At 42.8% G+C, this 19833-nt stretch overlaps 1 protein-coding gene across 1 annotated transcript in view; it reads right to left on the bottom strand.

The window, feature by feature from the left end:
* PHGDH (phosphoglycerate dehydrogenase) overlaps positions 1-19833 on the bottom strand; it is a 376392-nt gene that overhangs the window by 179997 nt on the left and 176562 nt on the right. The window lies entirely within an intron of this gene.

The following is a 19833-nucleotide window of genomic DNA, read 5'->3' as shown; positions in this document are numbered from 1 at the left end:
TCTGTAGAAATTTGGGAATGAGAGGCAATGATGGGCAAGCATAAAGAACACTAGAGACCAATCCTGAACTACAGCATCTCTCAGTGATTCCCCTGTTGTAGGGATCAGGGCAAATTACCTGCTGCAATTGTTGTCGAGGGGAGAAGTGAATAGATCACAGTATGGCTTGCCCCATCAACAGAAACTTCTCTTTGCCATTTTGACATTGAGAGATCACTCATGAGGCATCAGAATGGACCGGTTTAGTTTGTCTGCAATCATGCTGGATTTCCCTGAAATGTGCATGGTTATTAGAAAGCAATTGGAAGAGATCACCCACTGCCAGACTCGCACTGCTAATCAATAAAGAGGCAATTTGAATGGCAATTGTCCGGGATGGGAGAACATTTTGAAAGGCCTTTAAAGGTAGGAGGACTGCTCTCATCTCCAGGACACTGATCTGTGCATTTGCCTCCTCGGGGGACTACATCCCTTGTCTGACCTTCCCAAGTAACATGGTTGTGATCATGGGAAGAAAAAATGGATGTCCTTTGCAGAGCTGATTTGAATGAATTCACCAAAGATATCCTTTGCATGCTTGTGTACTCTTGACTAGAGAGTGTTCAACAGATGTAGAAGAATGGACCACAGGGCTGAAAGTGTCCACTGATTGAAGGACTTGCATGTGGAATATGGCCAGAATAATGAGTGATAGCTGCTGCCATTGATCCTAGTACTTGCAAGATTAATCAAGCCAGGAGAAAAGAACTCTGAATTACTTTTTTTGACCTGGGACCTCAGTGTCTACATTTGAGTACAGGGAAAAGATGCTATTTGACTGACTATGTCCAGATGAGTACCTATAAACTCAGGCCTCTGAGCAGACGCAAGCTATTTGTTGTAACTGACCGTGATTCCTAGATGAACATACAACTGGAGCAAGTAGTCCCTTGCCTGTAGAAGTTGATGCCTGGTTGGGGCAGGGAGGATCCAGTCTTCTAGATATGAAAACACTCCGCATCCCAGCAGTCTCAAGTGAGCAGCTTCCACTGCTATGCATTTGGTGAATACCCTGGGGCTGTGGCGAGACCAAAGGGCTGTGCTCTGAACTGGTACTGACTGGTTCCCAGCTGTAAGCATAGGTATCATCTAGAGTGCCTGTTCATCGTGATGAGATTGTACGCATCCTGAAGATCTACTGAGCACATCCAATAGTCCTTTTGCAGTAGAGGCAAAATGGACTGAACCATGACCATCCGAAACTTTAAATACTGTACAAATTGATTTAATTTGCTGAAATCCAGAATTGGTCTCTCGTCCCCTGTCTTTTTTGGCACCAAGAAGAATCTTGAGCAAGTTCTATCTGGGGATCCTCTTGGATGACTTTTTTTCAAGCATTTTTTTTTTTTTTTTTTATCTCTAGAGATGCTGCATTCCTCTGACTGGGCAGAACATTGGGGATTTTTTTCACACTGCTGAGAGGGGTTAGAAAAAAATGGTATGGTATAACCTCTGGATATGATTCTCTACACTCATAACTGTTCTACAATAGATAGGCAGGCTCTCTGGTGCAGAGACAAACATCCCCCAACTGCCTCCAGAGGAGAACAGTCAGCCCTCCTTTCAGGAGCACCAATAAGGCTCATCCGAGAAAGAATCCCTGAAACCCTGGTCCTGCGGACTACCTCTGCTATGAGGACAGTGTCTTCCATTTGTGTTTCCCCCTCTGCCCTTAGGGGAACTATCTCCATGTGAATCTTGAAATCTTGAAAAGGACCCTGACATTTCCAAAACCATATTTTTCTACCTCATTGCTGATTCCTAGATAAAGTTTTTTGAGGGGTTGAAAAATGTACACTCACAGCAGACAGGGTCTTTCCCTCTTGCTCATATCTGGGGAGTGTGTCTTTAACTTTGGGGCTGAGCAAAGAAGATCTGTCAAAGGGCACATTGATGAACAAAGACAAAGGGCTCCACAAAATCACATAAGTGCATCCAGGCAGGTCTCCCAATGGCTATATTTAAACCCGCAGCCGATGAGGTACGTTCCGTTGCAAGAGAGATTAACCTCATGGATGCATTCAAGATGAATTGTAGGGTGGCCAGTTGTGAGGAGATTCTATTTCCATCTTCAGATGACATGGACCTAGAAAGAGATTTGGAAAGCTCCTTTGTCAAATCTCTTTGTAATTTCATAAAATCTACCAAGTAATTCAGTGACCCGAGGACAAAGGTTGCTGAAGCGTATACATGCTTCCCAAATCTGTTCAAAGTTCTCGACTCTCTGTTAGGGGGGGATGAACAGAAGACCTCGGTTTTGCCAATTCTTTCTTTGTGGCTACAGCTGCAACCATAGCATCGACTGGGATTCCTTTGCTCTAGTGTGCTCAGTCCTTAGGGGGAGCTGAAATCTTGTCTGGTCTTTTCGGTATTGAGTCTACAGTATCTGGTTCCTTCCACGCCCAGCAAGAGACCAGGTTAATGAGCTCATTGGCCAGGGGGGGGGGGGGGTTCATCCAACAAGTAGATAGGCCAGAGTCGAAAGCCTCCAGGAACACAGATTCCTCCTGAGAGGGAGTGTCGGAGGACGAACCACCATTTTGTTTCAGGAGCTCCAGGATGTCTCCAAAAGGAGATGTTTTCAGGTGGTGATCTGCCCCCCCCCCCCTTTCAAAAATTGGTGTCTTCTGTGACAGATTCCTGTGGGGAATCTAAGTGCCCCCTTTTACATGTTCTCTTCTGGGGATGTTCTGGGAACGTATCTAAAGACAGGACATTGTCCCGACAGACCAGCTGGAGACTAGTTTAGGCTGGCTGTCCCAGTGGAAGGGATGGGCAAGACTCAGAGCAAAGAACTGGATGAGGCAGGGATGCCTCTTCTCTAGCCAAAGAGAAAGCCCTCTCCACAACCTCAAAGTCAGAATTCCTAGGGGACACAGAAGTTGAGAGCACCACAGCCAGAATCTCTGAAACCCTCAGCTCCTGCAAGCACACCAGCAGTCCACCAGAGAAGGGAGTTGGACCCAAACTATCTAGCGCCAAGGACATGAGGGGAAGAGATGGCTCTGATGGTTTCAGAGTCTACTCCAACCCCCCCCCCCCTCAGATTGGGCGCAACTGCTTTATCTCAGAGAGTCTTTGGCCTCCGAAAGTCTCAGAGCAGGTCGGCTCAAGGAATCCATTGGAGTCAAAGAACAGATTGCCTTCCAGTCCAGTGAAGACACCCCCAGAGATCTAGATCCATGTTTCTGAAACAGTAGGTCAGATTGAGATACCAAGGATGGAGTGGACAAAAGATAGCTTGCAGACTAGGTGGGAGTCAGAACCAAGAGAACACCCATCTAAGCCTGTGCTCTGAGGACCTTCATCATCCAATGAACATCGGCTTCCGAAAGACCTAAGAGATGACGTACTGGATGGAGGTCTGAAGTGTCTTCATGGAGATCCCTCCAGGAAGGGAGAAGGGAGCCTAGATGAAACTGGATCCAAAAGAAGCATAGAGGAATGGATCCATGGAGATCTATATTTCAAAATGGTCGGATCCAAGACAAAAGAATCCAACTTCTTATGCGCTTTTGTAGGAGGCGCCACTGAAGGAGGTGATATCAAAGAATGGTCAGGAGACCTCTTACAGACTCCTTACCATTTGGCATTGACACAGACTTACTCTTGTCAGACTTTTTGGAAGGGATTTGACCCCATGCAAGTGAGGTAGGTGGAAGAAGGCTTGCTTCTTCAATCGGTTAAAACACTGGAATTAAAGCCAGAGCAGATTGAAAAGTCTGCTTCTAAAGTTGGACCAAGGCAATACACACATTCCCTGTGGGCACTGGATTTGGGAACGTTATGCCCACAGATAACACACTTTTTGAATCCCGTAGGCTTGTCAGCCATAATAAAACACCACAATAACAATACTGAGCTAAATCACTATAGAGAAAATTTTCTAATAAACTAATGATAGAAAAGTTCTGAATAGAAGAAAGAACGAAAAGTGAAAAACTACTAACAACGGTAAGAAAAAAATACTCCGAAGAGGAAAGAAGGGATACCAACAATGCAACTAGGAAGGGTACAGAAAAGGAGCAGAAAACAGTTAAATTCAGCTCAAAAATTATGGGAGAGAGGAAAAAAACAGTAAAATATAAATGTTAGAAATATAAACTGACTCGCAACAAAACAGGCTATGAAAACTGGAACAACTCAAATAAAAGGCTTGACAGCCAAGGGATCTGCATCTGAAGCTGACAGCAAACTAAATCGGAGGTATGTTAGGTTGGCAGGGAGATATGGGTAAAGGGAGGAGCTTGAGAGTTCTTCACTCCAATGATCTGGTAGAAGCAGCAGAGTCAGACCAGAGTCTCAGCTCCAAACCCATCAGTTGAGGAATGAATGAAAAGGCCAAAATCAAATCAACTGTTAGTCAGAAATACTCATCATTAACTGCAAAACTGTCAACTTTAAAGCTAATACTTGAGCAAAATACAATACTGATTCAGACTCAACATGTAAGAGCTTTAAGGCTGCAAGGTACTTTACGCAAATTATTGTGTGTTGCATTAAAATATTCAGGCATGAAGTCTTTGGGTCAGATACTGGTGGTACAGGAATAAGAAATGTCATGCATTATTTCAAATCATGCTTTACAGTGAAATAATCAAATATATTGGTCCATTGGGCATATGAGAAGCTTGGAATTGTGAAACATATTCATAGCAAACAGACATTGGTAAGTCTGCACATTCGAGGTGACATCAACTTGATTATATCCAAGAAATATAACTAAAATATATTTAAAGCCATTTCCTCTAGTATTTTCCAGAACATTTCTTTGAATTAAATACAAAATTAACTGCTCTACCTGAAATGTGAACTTGTGTTATTAAATGGCCACTTGACAGCAATTTAGTAAACAGAAACAGATAAAATTTCTTTATAATGCATTGTTTCCCACTGTCGTTGACAATGTAAATACTACAGCCTAGTTTTTACAGGAGTAATCAAAGCTAAGTAGAATTCGTGCTTTGCTAGAATTTTAAAAGCAATATTTTAAATAATCACTGCTTTAACATTAGCAGCAATAATAATTTATATTCCTGCACTTACAGATCTAAATAGTTTTAAAAATATTTATTCACACTTGGCATACTGATCTTTACATTCATATACTTAAATCGTACTTAACATTTTTGATATCTCTGGTATTCTACAATAGGTCCAATTTTACAAAACATGAAAAAGAGTGCTATTGTAAGTACAGCTACTCTGAGTAGATCTAATGGGTTGTGGTCTTATCTATTTTCACAGACATTATCTAGACTTCTGTAAAATGTGTCAGACTCTGACGAAACAGATATCATATGGGGATATACATCCTATCAGCCACATCTGCAAGAAGGGTGACCTTCTGAAGTCCAAGTTGCTCTGGGTTAATTCAGGATAGCAATTACAGCTCCATCCCCTCTGCAACACTCCACAGTTGTGTAAAATGCAGTTTTAAGTCCTCATTTACATGCTTTAGGCTACAATGGCTGATGCCCCAAAGCTTGATAAATGTTACAGTGCTGTACTACTTTGGATGACACATCATATAGCCCAATGTACATCAGTAAACTCTTCTAAAGGTTCATTTTGTTTATGTACTCACTTGACAACTGCTTTCTTGTACTCTCCAACATGTATGGTTATCATTTCAGCTGAGTGGATATTTCTGTTTGTAGAACTGTGTTGAACATGTGTTTTGACATGTCCAAATGAAGATGCCACATTGCTGACCTTGTTCCTAGAAGGTTTGCATTTTTCAACTGCTCACAAGAGGTTTTCCACATAGCTTCTATCTGGCCTTATGCCACAAACACATCTAAACAGTTAGTCCTTTAAATGCTATCCAGCACACTTGCTGGCTAAGCAGGTCAAACACCAAGAGCTTAGCAGATGGGTACAACTTTTCCAGAATCCATAGAATAGCCATCCTGTCTTTTCCTTCAGATGCATGCCAAACCTCTTTGCATACTGTCAAGCCAAAGTTTTTTTCCTTCTGGTGAAGAAGTGACTACATGGCTCATGGACTCCTCTCTGACAGAGACAGCACAGAACTCTGTCCATTAACAGACAGATTAGAAACTCAGTTTAAGGAAAATATAAATATGCATTTTTCTTTAAAGCTGGGTAGGGCAGCAGTGCCCTGATGACTTCCTTTCTGAAGTTTACAACCTTTTTCCTCCTCCTCAGGCCTTTTCTGTCAACAAAAGTTTGTAATTTTCATTTTTCAACTCCTTTGTCTCCACTTCTCCCTTTCAAGGAGGGTGGCCCCAAGCTGCCATGATCCTGTAGAAAAGGAATTCAACTGATCCATCAACATACTGCTGCTAACTATAAAGTTTGTATGTCTGCTTTAGACTAAGCACATCAGTTCTCTGGTTCACAGTATGGGCCACCACCACTTGGCAGGATCTGTACTTAAGAGGCAGCCAAGCAACATTGTTAACAGGGTTATGGGTCTTCATTCAAAGAGGACTCTCCATCATTAGCCATGGGGGTTGATGCCAAAAAAACCTTTGAGTGGTGTGGTTCCCGTCCATTTTTACATCAAGTTTGATGTTATATTGTAGAGACCTTTGGGTTGGTCAGGTTACTCCCCTGGGTTTCTGAACTGAAACCCTTCCATTGTATAAGTAAGCAGAGATGTCCCCTCCCTGTCACTTCTTTTTGCTTTGGCTATGAATGCCATGACATACAAAGATTACTCCATAATGCACAAGTGGGATTCTACTTGTGGAAACAGCAGAATTTTCATTTTTTAGCATGCTTGTAGATGATGTTATAGTATTTCTTTTAATTCCGGCAATGGACAGGAAATGTAAAATACATCAACTGCCTCATGAGTCTGGACTGATGTAAGAAAGTCACAGATTCCATTTGCTGAGTGCCCCCCAGAACCCTGCTGGCAGGGTATATTTTCTACTGCATATACTACAAGCACACAGTGTGATATCCTTCCTGCCACATGGACCACACCATTTGCTATACAGATCTAGATATATATATCCCAAGAATCAGCAGATTACAGATATGAAGGTAACCTTGGAATTTGTTACCTAGAGCCACACCACAACTGGCTAAACAATCAGCAGCCAAAAGATCAGAAGAGGTCTGTAGTAAAGATAAACCCTATACCTAAATGCATCTACATTTGATGACATTTTGTTGTGCTCCCATTAATCCAGCGCCTAAGTTAGCCATCATAACAAGATCCAAGTGCGGTGATTCAATCTCCTGCTTTGAAGTTATACCTGTTGACTTCAAAAGTTACATGCATCTGCCTTATAGTTGCTCAAAGACTACAGAATCACATGGAAGTTAAATTATTTTACATAGTCTTTATAGTGGAAAACTATAAACAAGCTTGAGAATGATAGGGATTTGATCAATGTATGACTTCAGCACATTAAGTAATTCAAGCTTCTAGTAGGCTTTTTCTTCCTCTACAACCATTTTAAATTGGTATCCAGGCCAATGAGCAAATTTCCACTGCAGTACAGGAGACTGGTGCTTTGGGTCCCACAATCAAATATTTCCCAACTCTCGGGAAAGGGAAATCAGTGCGATGAGGGTTGAGCAAGCAAGACTCCTGGGTATGTAGCACAGTTTATTCAAGGAAAGTTTTCTTTCTTCCTGAAGTCAAAGCAAAACCTGACCTTGTGACTCACTTCTCTACAGCAAGATAGTCATATACATTAGCAAAATTTTAGCATGAAAATTGAACAAATTAGGTGAGTCTTTACTAAAGAATCCTATGACAATTATTTTTGGCCACATACTGTTGGGAGAGAAAGTCAATAATGGATCCATGTCTACCTTTCATCAAGCCTTATGAGATGCAATTTCACTCTTGCCAGAATTCTTCAGGTTAAAGTTGAAGCATATAGAAAGGCACAATTTGGTAATTATAAATTTATTCAGGTCCTGATTCAGCAAGGGACCATTTCAAAGAAACTACAATCTTTTACCCCAAGGGTGTCTTGCCCTCCCCCCTTCAACTAGGACTTCTTCCAACATTTTTAATAAAATTATACCTAGATGAATAAGTACTTGAACACCATAAACTGTAAGGTATTACTTCTGTACGCCACTTCCGTATCCTCTACCATGCTCCAGAAAATCTTTGCTTAGTAAAGACTTGACTACTGTATCCCTCAACATAGCTTAGTGTATAACTATGAACCTATGAAGTTAAACATCAGAGCCTTTTATAAGCCTAGTCATGCAATCCAACTCAATTGTGTCTCTATGTATCATAAGTGTTTATTAGGAGGGTATGTTAATTAGGAGGTTTCTAGAGATTATGTGGAAGGTAGCAGGTATGTTGGTTGTGCATTACTGTCTGCCTCTATCAGAGACATGGTGGCCAGACCCAAGGTGAATTTACAATTTCCCATCCATTGGTCAACGATTTGCTTAAACAGAGTTAGGGATGGACTGATTCACATGGATAGGAAGCCTGTTCCAGAGCATGGGAATCCACTAGCACACACCGTAACAGGTACAAGCAAGCAAAATCTGAGGGTAATGCTACTTAATGCTAGAAGTCTAAACCTACAGTGACAGAGACCTGGTTCAAGGCTCCAGAGAGCACCCCTGCATTACCAGGCTATAATTCATACCACACCTTTCGGCCACCTAACCTGGACCGAAACACTAAAGGCAGAGGCATGTCCATATTCATTAAGGATATCCACACCTCCAGGTTAGTTGTTCAGCATAATGCATCCAAGATTATCCAAGTGCAACTAACTCTGGGCAAGACCACAATCCAAATAGTAGCTTGCTACAGATTCCCCACCATGCCTCACGATTCCCACTACCCATTTCTTGATACACTGGAAAATATTAGGGTACAACCTAACACCCTAATAATGGGGGAGTTCAACTACCCCACCATTACCTTGGAAAACTACTCATGTACCAACTCTTTGTGCTCAACGTTTTCTGGAATTCATAAATTCCAATGCCTTGGATCAACTTATCCACACCCCCACCAGGGGCAGCAATATCCTAGACCTGGTCATTACCAACATGGACAACCAGTGTTCCACACCAGAGGTCAGTTCCTCGTTGGGCAGATTTGACTACAAGCTAATTACCCTGGACATCCACATCCCACCCCCACCCCCCATTAGGGAAACCATCGTAAAAAATTTCTCCAAAGCCAACTTCACGCTTCTTAAGACAGAAGTGGCAAACTTTACGACACCCATGCTGATGGACAATAGGGATAAGACTGCTGAATCATATAAAAATGCACTTTATAAGCACTTACACAAGTGCATGGATCGTGCAATCCCTAACAGAACCAAGATGCTATCCTCCAAAAAAAGGAAGCCAATCTGGTGGTCCCCTGCCATAAACAAACTCTATAACAGAAGAAAGAAACTGTTGCAAAAAAGAGTAAAATCCCATGATCGGAGGAACTCCGTGGCCAGCCTCAGTAAGAAGCTGGGATCCCTCATAAAATCCTCCAGAGCTAGTTACGAAAACAAAATTGCCACTGATTCTAAAGACAACCACAAAGCATTCTATAGCTATGTCAAGAATCTCAATGGCAACACTCAGATCTGCTCTGAGTTAAAGCATAATGGCACTAAATATACAGAACCAACTGATATTGCAAACATCCTGGCAGTCAGGTTCAGTGCTAACTTTACCCCTCTCTCACCCCCTAAAGGGCCCATCTCTATACCGGAAGAATGCAAAGTTCCTGTAATCATGGCTGCACAGGTAAAAAACACACTCTCTAAAGCTAAGAACACAGCATCCATGGGACCTGACAACATCCCAGGCTGTGTTCTACATGAACTACAGAAAGAACTGGCACCCCACCTAAGTACTATGTTCAATCATAGCCTCACCTCAGGCTTTGTGCCCATTGAATGGTGCACAGCAATGGTTATCCCACTCCACAAAAGGGGAGCCACCACGAACCCTGGGAACTACCGCCCCATCATCCTGGACGAGCCTGGTCTGCAAGGCTATGGAACGTATCATCATGCAACTTATAAACAATGACATTGGTAATCTCCAAACTCTGGACCCTACCCAGTTTGAGTTTGTAAAAGGCAGATCATGTCTCCTAAACCTGATAGACTTCTTTGAAGAGGTCACCAAAGCCGTAGATGAGGGGCAAGGTGGTTCACATAACCTATCTAGATCTTGCCAAGGCTTTCGACACCATCCCCCACAGTGGAATTATAAACTCACTAAACTAGGTATAAATCCCTATGTCACAAGATGGGTTGCCAACTGGCTCACTGAAAACCCACTGTAAAAGTAGCAGACTAAATCCAACTACAGACCAGTGACAAGTGGAGTACCACAGGGTTCAGTCCTGGGTACTCTCCTGTTTGGTATCTACTTCTCTGAAGTACAGGCTAACACAGAAGGTCTTTGGCTAACAAAGTTCGCAGATGACTGCAAACTAGGAGCCATAATCAAAACTCCTAACGATGTGGACATCCCACAAAAGGGCCTCACTGAGACAGATGCCTGGTGTCAAAGCCATGGCCTCAAGCTCATTGCCAAAAAGTGCATTGTCATCCCTTTTGGTAAAAACTCTGTACCCATGAACTACCACATAGGAGATAGTCTACTGAACACTGAAAGTGTGATAAGAGACCTTGGGACACAGGTGGAAAGTAGTCTCTCCTTTGATAATCACATTGCCACAGTAGTCAAGAAATCCTTCTACGTGGCACACCTCATCACAAAAGGTTTCTCATTCAGGAAAAAAGAGGTTATCGTTCCCCTCTACTCATCACTCATTAGACCCATTATAGAGTACAATGCCCCTTTTGGTATATACATCACAAGACATCTACAACAACTAGAAAGGCCACAGAAATACCTCACAAAGAGGATTACTGGCTTCAAACAGATGCCCTACGCAGACCGTCTAACTCTTGTCGCATATCGCCTACTCAGAGGCGATCTCTGCCTAACATTCAAAGCTATGTCAAACCCAGAGCTGTTGGACATGCTCCACTTAAAGAAATCCCAATCCCTCTGAGCTACACGCTCTAGGGACCTAAACCTTGTCACCATAATAAACAGAACATGCTGGAGGGATAGATTCCTGTCCCAGAGACTTCCCATAGTCTGGAACAAACTACCTATCTATATCTAACAAAGCACCTTATTAGCACTCAAGAAAAATCCTGATGATTGGATGGGAGATAGGAAATTCACCCCAGGGATCACTTCTGTGGCTCTGCTTGACAGGGGCACAAGAAAATAATTTTCTTGGGTGGTAAAAGCCAGGGTACCATTTGGCTAGGCTTATATAGGCCCTAGGGAAAATAGCCTAGTACCTACTTATGAACCTATGAACACATATCTGCCTCGCCAACATGTCTTTTTAAGTCACAAGCAAAATTTAAATCCTTGGATCTAGTGGTTCTGATGCTGCTCATTTCAAGGATGTGCAAAATGTCCATCAGAGCTGGGTCCAAGGATGCGCTGTATGCCAGGCATAGATGCCTCTCAGTCGCCTGTAGGAAAACAGAGTATAGGGATAGGGCTTTAAGGCGATCTATACAGGACAATGTGTTATACCCTAAATTTTCCTGGTAAGGAACCTCTGTGGGCATAGGTTCATACTAGGCTATCTGCCCTAGGCATTTATAAGCCTAGCCAGAGTGTGTTTGGCTTTCGCCACCCATTTTAAATTAATTTTGCTATGCCCTTTTTCGAGGTTAGTATACTGTGCCTCTGTCTAACAGTGACACAGAAGGGATACCCGGGGTAAACCTACGATCTCCCATCCACTCATCAAGATTCCTCTTGAAGAGAGTCAATGAGGGACTCTGCCTAACCTGGACCGGGATTTTATTCCAGAGTGAAGGGAGCCTCTGGGTTATGAAACTGTCCCTCCAGCATGTCCTATTTATTTCAGTGCTGAGGTTCAAGTCTCTTGAGCGCGTAGCTCGATGGGATTTGGATTTTCTGAGGTGCAGCATGTCCATAAATTCCGGGTTGGACATGGCTTTATACGTCAGGCACAGATCGCCTCTGAGCAGGCGGTACGCCACTGAGTAGAGCTGGAGTTTCTTTAACCGGGCAGCATATGGCATCTGTTTGAGCCCTTTGATCCTCTTGGTGAGGTACTTTTGGGGTCTTTCCAGTTGCTGCAGGTGTCTGGTAAGGTACATCCCAAAGTGGGCATTGTACTCAATTATGGGCCTGATGAGGGATGAGTAAAGAGGCACGATGACCTCCCTGATCTAGATGTGAATCCCTTCATGATTAGGTGGGCTATATAAAATGTTTTTCTAACCACTTTGGCCACGTGGTTGTCAAATGAGAGATTGCTATCAACTTGGGTCCCCAGGTCCCTAATTACTTCTTCTGTACTTAATGGATTACCACCTATGTGGTAATTTGTGGGCACTTTGTTTTTGCCAAAGGGGATGACTATACACTTTTTGGCATTTAGCTTGAGGCCATGGCTCTGGCACCAGTTGTCTGTTTCTATGAAGCCCTTTTGGAGGATGCTTGTGTCGGCTGGAGAGTCAATTATGGCACCCAGTTTGCAGTCATCTGCGAACTTGGTCAGACACAGTACTTCTGTGTTGGCCTGTACCTCTGAGAAATATATACCGAACAAGAGAGGTCCCAGGACTGAGCCTTGTGGGACGCCACTTGTAACTGGTTTGGAGTCTGACATGGCTCCAGCAATTCTAACCATGTGGGTTCTGTCCTTGAGCCAGTTTGCAGCCCATCTAGTGACATAGGGGTTTATATTTAAGCTGGTGAACTTATCTATAATGCCCGACTGGGGTATTGTATCGAAGGCTTTTGCGAAGTCCAGGTAGGCTGTGTGGACCACCTTCCCCTCGTCAATGGCCTTGGTGACTGTTTCAAAGAAATCGACCAGGTTTAAGAGGCAGGATCTGCCCTTAAAGCCGAACTGGGTGGGATCCAGTGTCTGTTGTAGGTCCCCAATATCTTTATTTATGAGGTCCATGATGATCCTTTTCCATAGCTTTGCAGACCAAGCTAGTCAGGCTTATGGGGCGATAGTTTCCAGGATCCGTTGAGGTACAACCTTTGTGGAGAGGGACCACTGTTGCTGTACGCCACTCTTTGGGTACATATTCTGTAGTAAGGCTGAGATTGAACAGTAGTTTTATGTTTGGGTTTAGCTCTTCTTGGAGTTCATGTAGGACGCAGCCCGGGACACAGTCTGGTCCCATTGATGCTGTGTTTTTTGCTTTGGAGAGGGCTGCTCTTACCTGAGCATCTGAGATGTCAGGGGGGCAGCACTCTGCTGGGATAGATATTTGCCCTTTTGGTGGGGGGGGGGGAGTTTACGCTGAACCTGTCAGCTAGGATGTTGGCAATGTCTGTGGGTTCGGTGTATTTTTTGTCATTTTGGGAATTCCCACCCAGGTTCCTAACATAACTAAAGAAAGCCTTGTGATTATCCTTAAGTGTCCTGTGCAATTTTCTCACGAAGCTGGCCTTAGACGATTTTATGAGTGCCCGTAGTTTTTTGCTAATACTGATCAGAGATGCCTTCCCTTTTTGGGATTTTGCTCTATTATGTAGTAGCTTCCTCCTTCTAATGTATAGTTTGTTTATGGCTGGGGTCCACCAGACAGGACGTCTGCCTTTGGAGGATTGGGTCTTGGTTTTATTTGGGATTGCATGATCCATGCATTCCTGAAGGTGTTCATAGAAAGCGTTTATAAAGGATTCTGCAGTCTGGGCCGTATTTTCCACAGGCCCGGGCCTTTGAAGGATTCCACCTCGGTTTTGAGGAGTGTGAAATTTGTTTTAGGAGAAGTTTTTCACTGTGGTTTTCTGGGCAGGGAGTGGGGTCAGGATGTGAATATCCAGTGAGATTAGTTTATGGTCTGATCTTACCAGTGAGGGATACACTTCTGGTCTGGAGCATAGAGTCCCCATGTTGGTGAATGATCAGGTCCAGTATGTTTTCCCCTCTTGTGGGAGTGGTAACAAGTTGTTCCATAGCATTTGAGTTTATAAATTCTAGGAACCTTTGGGCTAGGGTGTTGGAGCTAGAGTAATGCTCCCAGTCTATGTTTGGGTAGTTGAAGTCGCCCAATATAATGGTGTTTGGAGAGACCTTCATATTTTCCAGTGTTCTCAGGAAGGCCGAGTGGGGTTCCTGGGTTTGGGAGGGTGGTCTGTAGCAGGCTATAAACTGGAAGGCAGTTTTACCCACTGTTAGTTGCACATGGATAGTCTCTGATGCTTCGTGCTGTGCCACCAACCTGGAGGTGTGGGTATCTTTGACGAATATTGATACTCCCTCTCCTTTTGTGGTTCGGTCCAGGTTTTGGGGCCGAAAAGCATGGTATGAGGTATAACCTGGTAGTGCTGGGGTGCTCTCGGTAGCCTTGAACCAGGTTTCTGTTACTGCACAGATATCGATGTTCTCCATGCTAAGGAGAGTTTCGAGTGCGTGCATCTTGAGGTTTAGACTTCTGGCGTTGAGTAGCATTACTCTTAGTTTCTTATCCCTTGTGATATCTATGGAGGTGGGTTTGTCTTTTGAGCCTTGCCTAAAAACGGCACTATGGGGGTAGCAAGAGCCTTTGCCAATATCCGAAAGTCCAGGGGTGACAGGTGCAAGCCGTCCCTAGCGAAGCATCGTGGCTTGTCGAGCATGTCATCCCAGGCTGACAGGCATTGGATCCCCTTTGAATGACACCAATACTTAAGCCAATTGTTGAAATTGATCATCTTGTCTTCATATTGTGGCATCATTCCTGGTGAGGGTAAGATGCTACTCAAGGTCAGGGTCATACCGGCCTGGGCTACATGCTCAGAGAGCTCCTCTATGTCTCTTTTCATGTAGCCCAGGGAGGTATGTCTCCGGTCATTCACACCAGCATGGACAATGACTGAGTCATATTTGTACTTGCCTTGGAGTGACCTGAGTGCTTGTGTTATGTTGCGGATCCTAGCGCCAGACAGGCAGCTCACCATGACCTTCTCCTTGTTCAGCCTGGTGAGCGGGACGTCAGTGTGCCTGATGATAGAGTCACCTATTACAAGTGTATCAGGTGTGTTGTTTAGCCTTAAGGGCTGTGACTGTTCGGCACACTGGCTTTGTGAGCTATGTGTTGCACGTGTTTTGTTTTGGGGTAGCGGTTGCTTGGGTGTCTGCTTTGGAGGTCTCTGCTGCTTAGGCAGATTTTTATTTTGAGCCGCCGAGTATGTTTTTGTGTTTGGTTTGCTGTCGTGGTAGGTCTATGTGAGACTGGAATTTTAGTGAGAGTGGTTTCCTTCTCCTCCTGACTGGTTATGCCAGTACTGAGTTGAGAGAGCTTAGCCTCCAGTTTGGCTATATGGTTGCATCTCTCACATGTGTTGGAATTTGTTGGGAGGAGGAGAGGGTTGTCTGTGTACATGAGGCAGTTGTAACATTGCCTCAAGATTCCCAGATTCACCAGCTGGACTGGAGAGGAGATTGACAACTGACCTTTGGACATGCTAGAATAGTATTGGGAATTCCTTTATAACTGAAAAAAAGGGCCAATGGGGAACAAGGTACTCAAGGGGAGTTTGTGAGGGTGTAGTGCTTTTAATTTTTTAGTGCTGACTTATATAATTGCTTTAGTGAGCAAGTGCCAGGTAACTTAAATGCAAAAACGACAAACAGTAACTTTCTTTACAAACATTCCAACTGCTGCACGTTTGGTCAGGTACATGCCAAAAGGGGCATTATATTAAATGATGGGTATAGTAAGGGCAGAATAAAGTGACACCGACTTCCTTGGAATTGGATGCCATGGCTTTACTTATAAGTTGAGTAATATAGAACGATTTTCTTATTAACTTGGCCACATGTTGGTCAAAGGCCAGATTACAGTCTACATATGTTCTCAGATCCCCCACAACTAGATAAACTCTTAGGGGTGTCTTATCAATGGTGTAATTAGCCTGGGTGGCAGTTTTCCCAAAAGACATTGTAGTGCATTTCGTGGCAAATAGTTTTAGTCCACGACTTCAGCACCAGTCATTTGTCTATGTTAAACCCTCTTGTAAGATGTCTGTTGTGGGAGGAATCTATGAGGACTTCCAGTTTGTAGTCATCTGTGAACTTGGCAGATAAAGGCCGCTGACATTATCCCTTACCTCAGAGAAGCAGACGTCAAACTGGAGCGGTCCCAGCATGTAGACTTGATGTACCCTGCTGGTGACCGATCTCTTAATGGAGGTAGTATCACCAATCCTGACTTCCTGTGTTCTGTCAATGAGCCAGCTGGCAATCCAGCGAGTCATGTAGGGGTGTATGCTCAGTTTGGTGAGTTTGTCAACTATACCAGGGGGTGGTATTGTATCGAATGCCTTAGCAAGCACCAAGTAGGCGGTATGCACCATTTTACCCTCATCCATTGCCTTGATGACCATCTCAAAGAAGTCCGCCAAGTTTAATATGCATGATTTTCCCTTTAAAAAGCTAAACTGGGTTGGGGTCGAGTATCTGAAGGTTGCCCATGTCTTTGTTGATCATTTCCATGATAATTCGTTCCATGGATTTGCATATTAGACTAGGCAGACTAATAGGTTTGTAGTTTCCATGTCGGTTGATGGTCCACCTTGTGAAGTGGGATAACTGTTACAGTCCTCCGTTCTTGTGGTGCAAAGCCTGTTTTGAGGCTATAGTTGAAAAGTGACTCAAGTGGTCTTGATAGGTCTGGTTTCCAGCTAGTTAGGAGGCATCATGGGATATTTACAGGGCCCATGGAAGCTATGTTTTTATTGTTAGCGAGCACCACCAGGAGCTGCTCACTGATAACAGTTTTGGGGGAGGGGAGAGAGCATGCTAGTACGTATTTCATGGGGGGGTGAAGTTTGAGCTAAATTTGTCAGCCAGCAAATATGCTAAGTTGCTCTGCTCAGTGAAGATGGTACCATTAACTACCAGTTTAGCACAGTGATGAGTGCAGCCTTTGAAGTTTCTGACATAGCTGTTGAAGACTTTGTGGCTATCTTTAGTCTGTGAGCCTATCTTGACTTCGGAATTGGCCTTGTTGGACTTAATTTCCTGTTTAGTTTAATTCGAAAGCTCCTATCATTATGGGAGTTGCACTCCCTGAATTTAGCCATGACTTTTTTCCTTCTGTTATACACCCTACTAAGGTTAGGATTCCACCAATGTAGTTTGTGCCCATTTTTAATCAAAGTTGTTTTGTTCGGATCAGTGCTGTCACTGTAAAAGGGGTTCAGGATACAGGCCTCTTCTGTCCATTGTCCTAAACTGTCTTCACCGTCGTCTGAAGCACAGAGGGTCTTTAAGAAATTGTGGGGAGCTAAGGATGTTTTTAACATGGTTGCATAGCTGTTTTGTTGTCCCAGTGACCCCTCCCCCAAAGAAATGCCTCTTGTTTTTGTTTTGTGGAATGCTCTTGTAAGCAACCAACTGCATTATAAAATCGTGAGGACAACTTGACCCCAGGGACAGCTGACTGGTACAACTTACTAAGGAAGTACTGAATTAGGGAAGTACACTACTAGGAGACACATTTTCCAAGTTAATACTGAATTTCTGCCCATAATCGACTGAGTGAATGACAGGGTGGTTTCTTACTTTGTCAGAGGTCATGTTTGTATGTTTTAGGCTACAATGTGATAAAGATTTTGTTTTGTAAAAATGTATGTCATCTTTTTGCATACAATTCCTAATATAGCCACTTATTCTTGCGTCCTGTATTTTTTCTTCCTCTTCTTTGTCTTTTTTCATCTTTTCCTACCATTTCTGAAAGTAACATAAAACACTTGGAATACTACAACCTTTTTCAAATTAATAAAATCTCATAATAAGAGGGAATTTCTAGCAATAAGAATCACAATCATGGACTAACTTTATGGAAAAAGAGAAAGCAAACCAATACTATAGGGAGATGTAAAATTACACAGCCCTAAACAACCAGAGTCCTACTTATCTGACAGAGTTGTTAATGCCCTATGTTCTAGCCATGCACTTGTGTCATCATGGGAAGGGCTGTTAGTTGTTTCAAAGGCATGTCTCAAATGCTCTGCTATTTGTCAGTTGCATATCTCGTGACAATCTTTTGAGTTTCTGATAAGGGCTTACAACTTGGACGCATCCTTTAGAAAGTCTCCAAAATGCCACCTTTTTTTATAGACAAGTATATTTCAATCTAGACAGATGTTCTAGTTTAACTTTTGACAATATTTTTTTAAATGTTGACTTTTATGCCTAGGATTAGCCTTATGTACATTTTATGGTAGCTTCTTCTACAGATTATATATTTATTTTTATTTAACACTTTTTGACCAAGAAAGTCTGACCAGGACAGGGCCTATTTTCAGCAGAGGAGGAGAATGCCTAGATATCTGAATACAACAAATTAACTGATAAGTGACAAAAAATGCTTTGTAAGAGACAGCACAAGACCTTGACAGACAAAATAAATTGTGGAAGAAACTGGTCCTCCATCCAATACATGCAGGTTTACTTTCACACGCACAATGAAGCCCAGATTTAAAAAAAAAAAAAAAAAAAAACTAACAGTAATATTGAAGACTATAACACTAAAGTCTACAATATCTAGCAATCTCAAATACCAAATCCTCCTACCAGTGTAAACCTAGGAATAAGTGCCAACATGGTTCCTGCAGGGGTACCAAGAACATATGCTAACAAGAGTTCTGCAAGTGCATGGTCCCAATGACAAGTTCTAACATGATGCATAGACCCAGTAACAGGTGCTAACAAAGGTCCTGCTAGGGGACAAGTTTGGGAGTTCAGTACTATGGTCTTTAATATTATGGCACCGGGACTGTATATTTCAAGACTGTGTGGTTCAAGATTGTGATAGTAAACTTGTGCATGTGTTGTGACATACAAGTGAAAAATATTAGCTCTTTGGGCAGCACACCACCATATTCCTTGACTTTTCAAAAACTTTCAGCACAATAACCACACATTTTTGTTTGAACACACCTTATTTATGCAAGCAATTAGCATAATTCACAATAATTCACAAAGAATGAAATGTAGGCTGTCATACGGCCAAGGAAAACTAGGAAACTTGTGCTTTGCTTTATCAATATATATTAAATTTGGAGTTCACTGTGGGTTTCACTGCAGTCCAGGTTCACATTATGTTTGTGCAGGGTACTCAGTCTCCAAAGACTTATCAATTACCTTTTGAATACATTTTTGCACTTAAATTCTTGTTTGTTGATCCTTCACATATTCAGTGGGAGCTTCTTGTTCACACTAACACTACCCCATTACTCTGTGACTTGTCTGACTCTCTCTCTCTCTCAGCCACAGGCTGTCTCATGTACCAGCTCTGCACTTCTCCAGTTAGAAGGGACTACTTAACCACTCAAGGCCCCAGTCCTTCTGGAATCTCTTGTCTACTCATTAGTCATTACAAAAAAAGAATGCAGAGCTGGAGAAGGTGTCTCTTTTCGATGGGCCCTTGAGTTGATCCACTCAAGCCACATTCACTGCATCAGCAAGTGTTGGCTGTGTAAGTGGGTCTTTGTAGACTTGCATAGAAAAAGCAAGGATCCTGAAGCTCAACTGCAAGTGTTGCAAGTTGTGAAGTGGTTCTTATAAGCGTTCATTATCCAAGAGGATAAGAACCTTTAATGTTTAATAAATATAATCCATTAACTTGTGCACGATGCAAGGCGAATCATAAAAGTAAACATTTCTAACTTATGAAAATATACAAACCATGTTACGGGCTATTAGTTCATGCAGTAAGAAAACAATCACACTTTTCAGTCAGAAATTTGGACCTAAGAAAATTAACAGAGAGTTTAACAATCTCCATCACATTAACA

Source organism: Protopterus annectens, chromosome 6.part1, assembly GCF_019279795.1.
Source record: "Protopterus annectens isolate FY-2018-M chromosome 6.part1, PAN1.0, whole genome shotgun sequence".
Lineage (NCBI taxonomy): Eukaryota > Metazoa > Chordata > Ceratodontiformes > Protopteridae > Protopterus > Protopterus annectens.
This window is presented reverse-complemented; position numbering and strand designations above follow the sequence as displayed.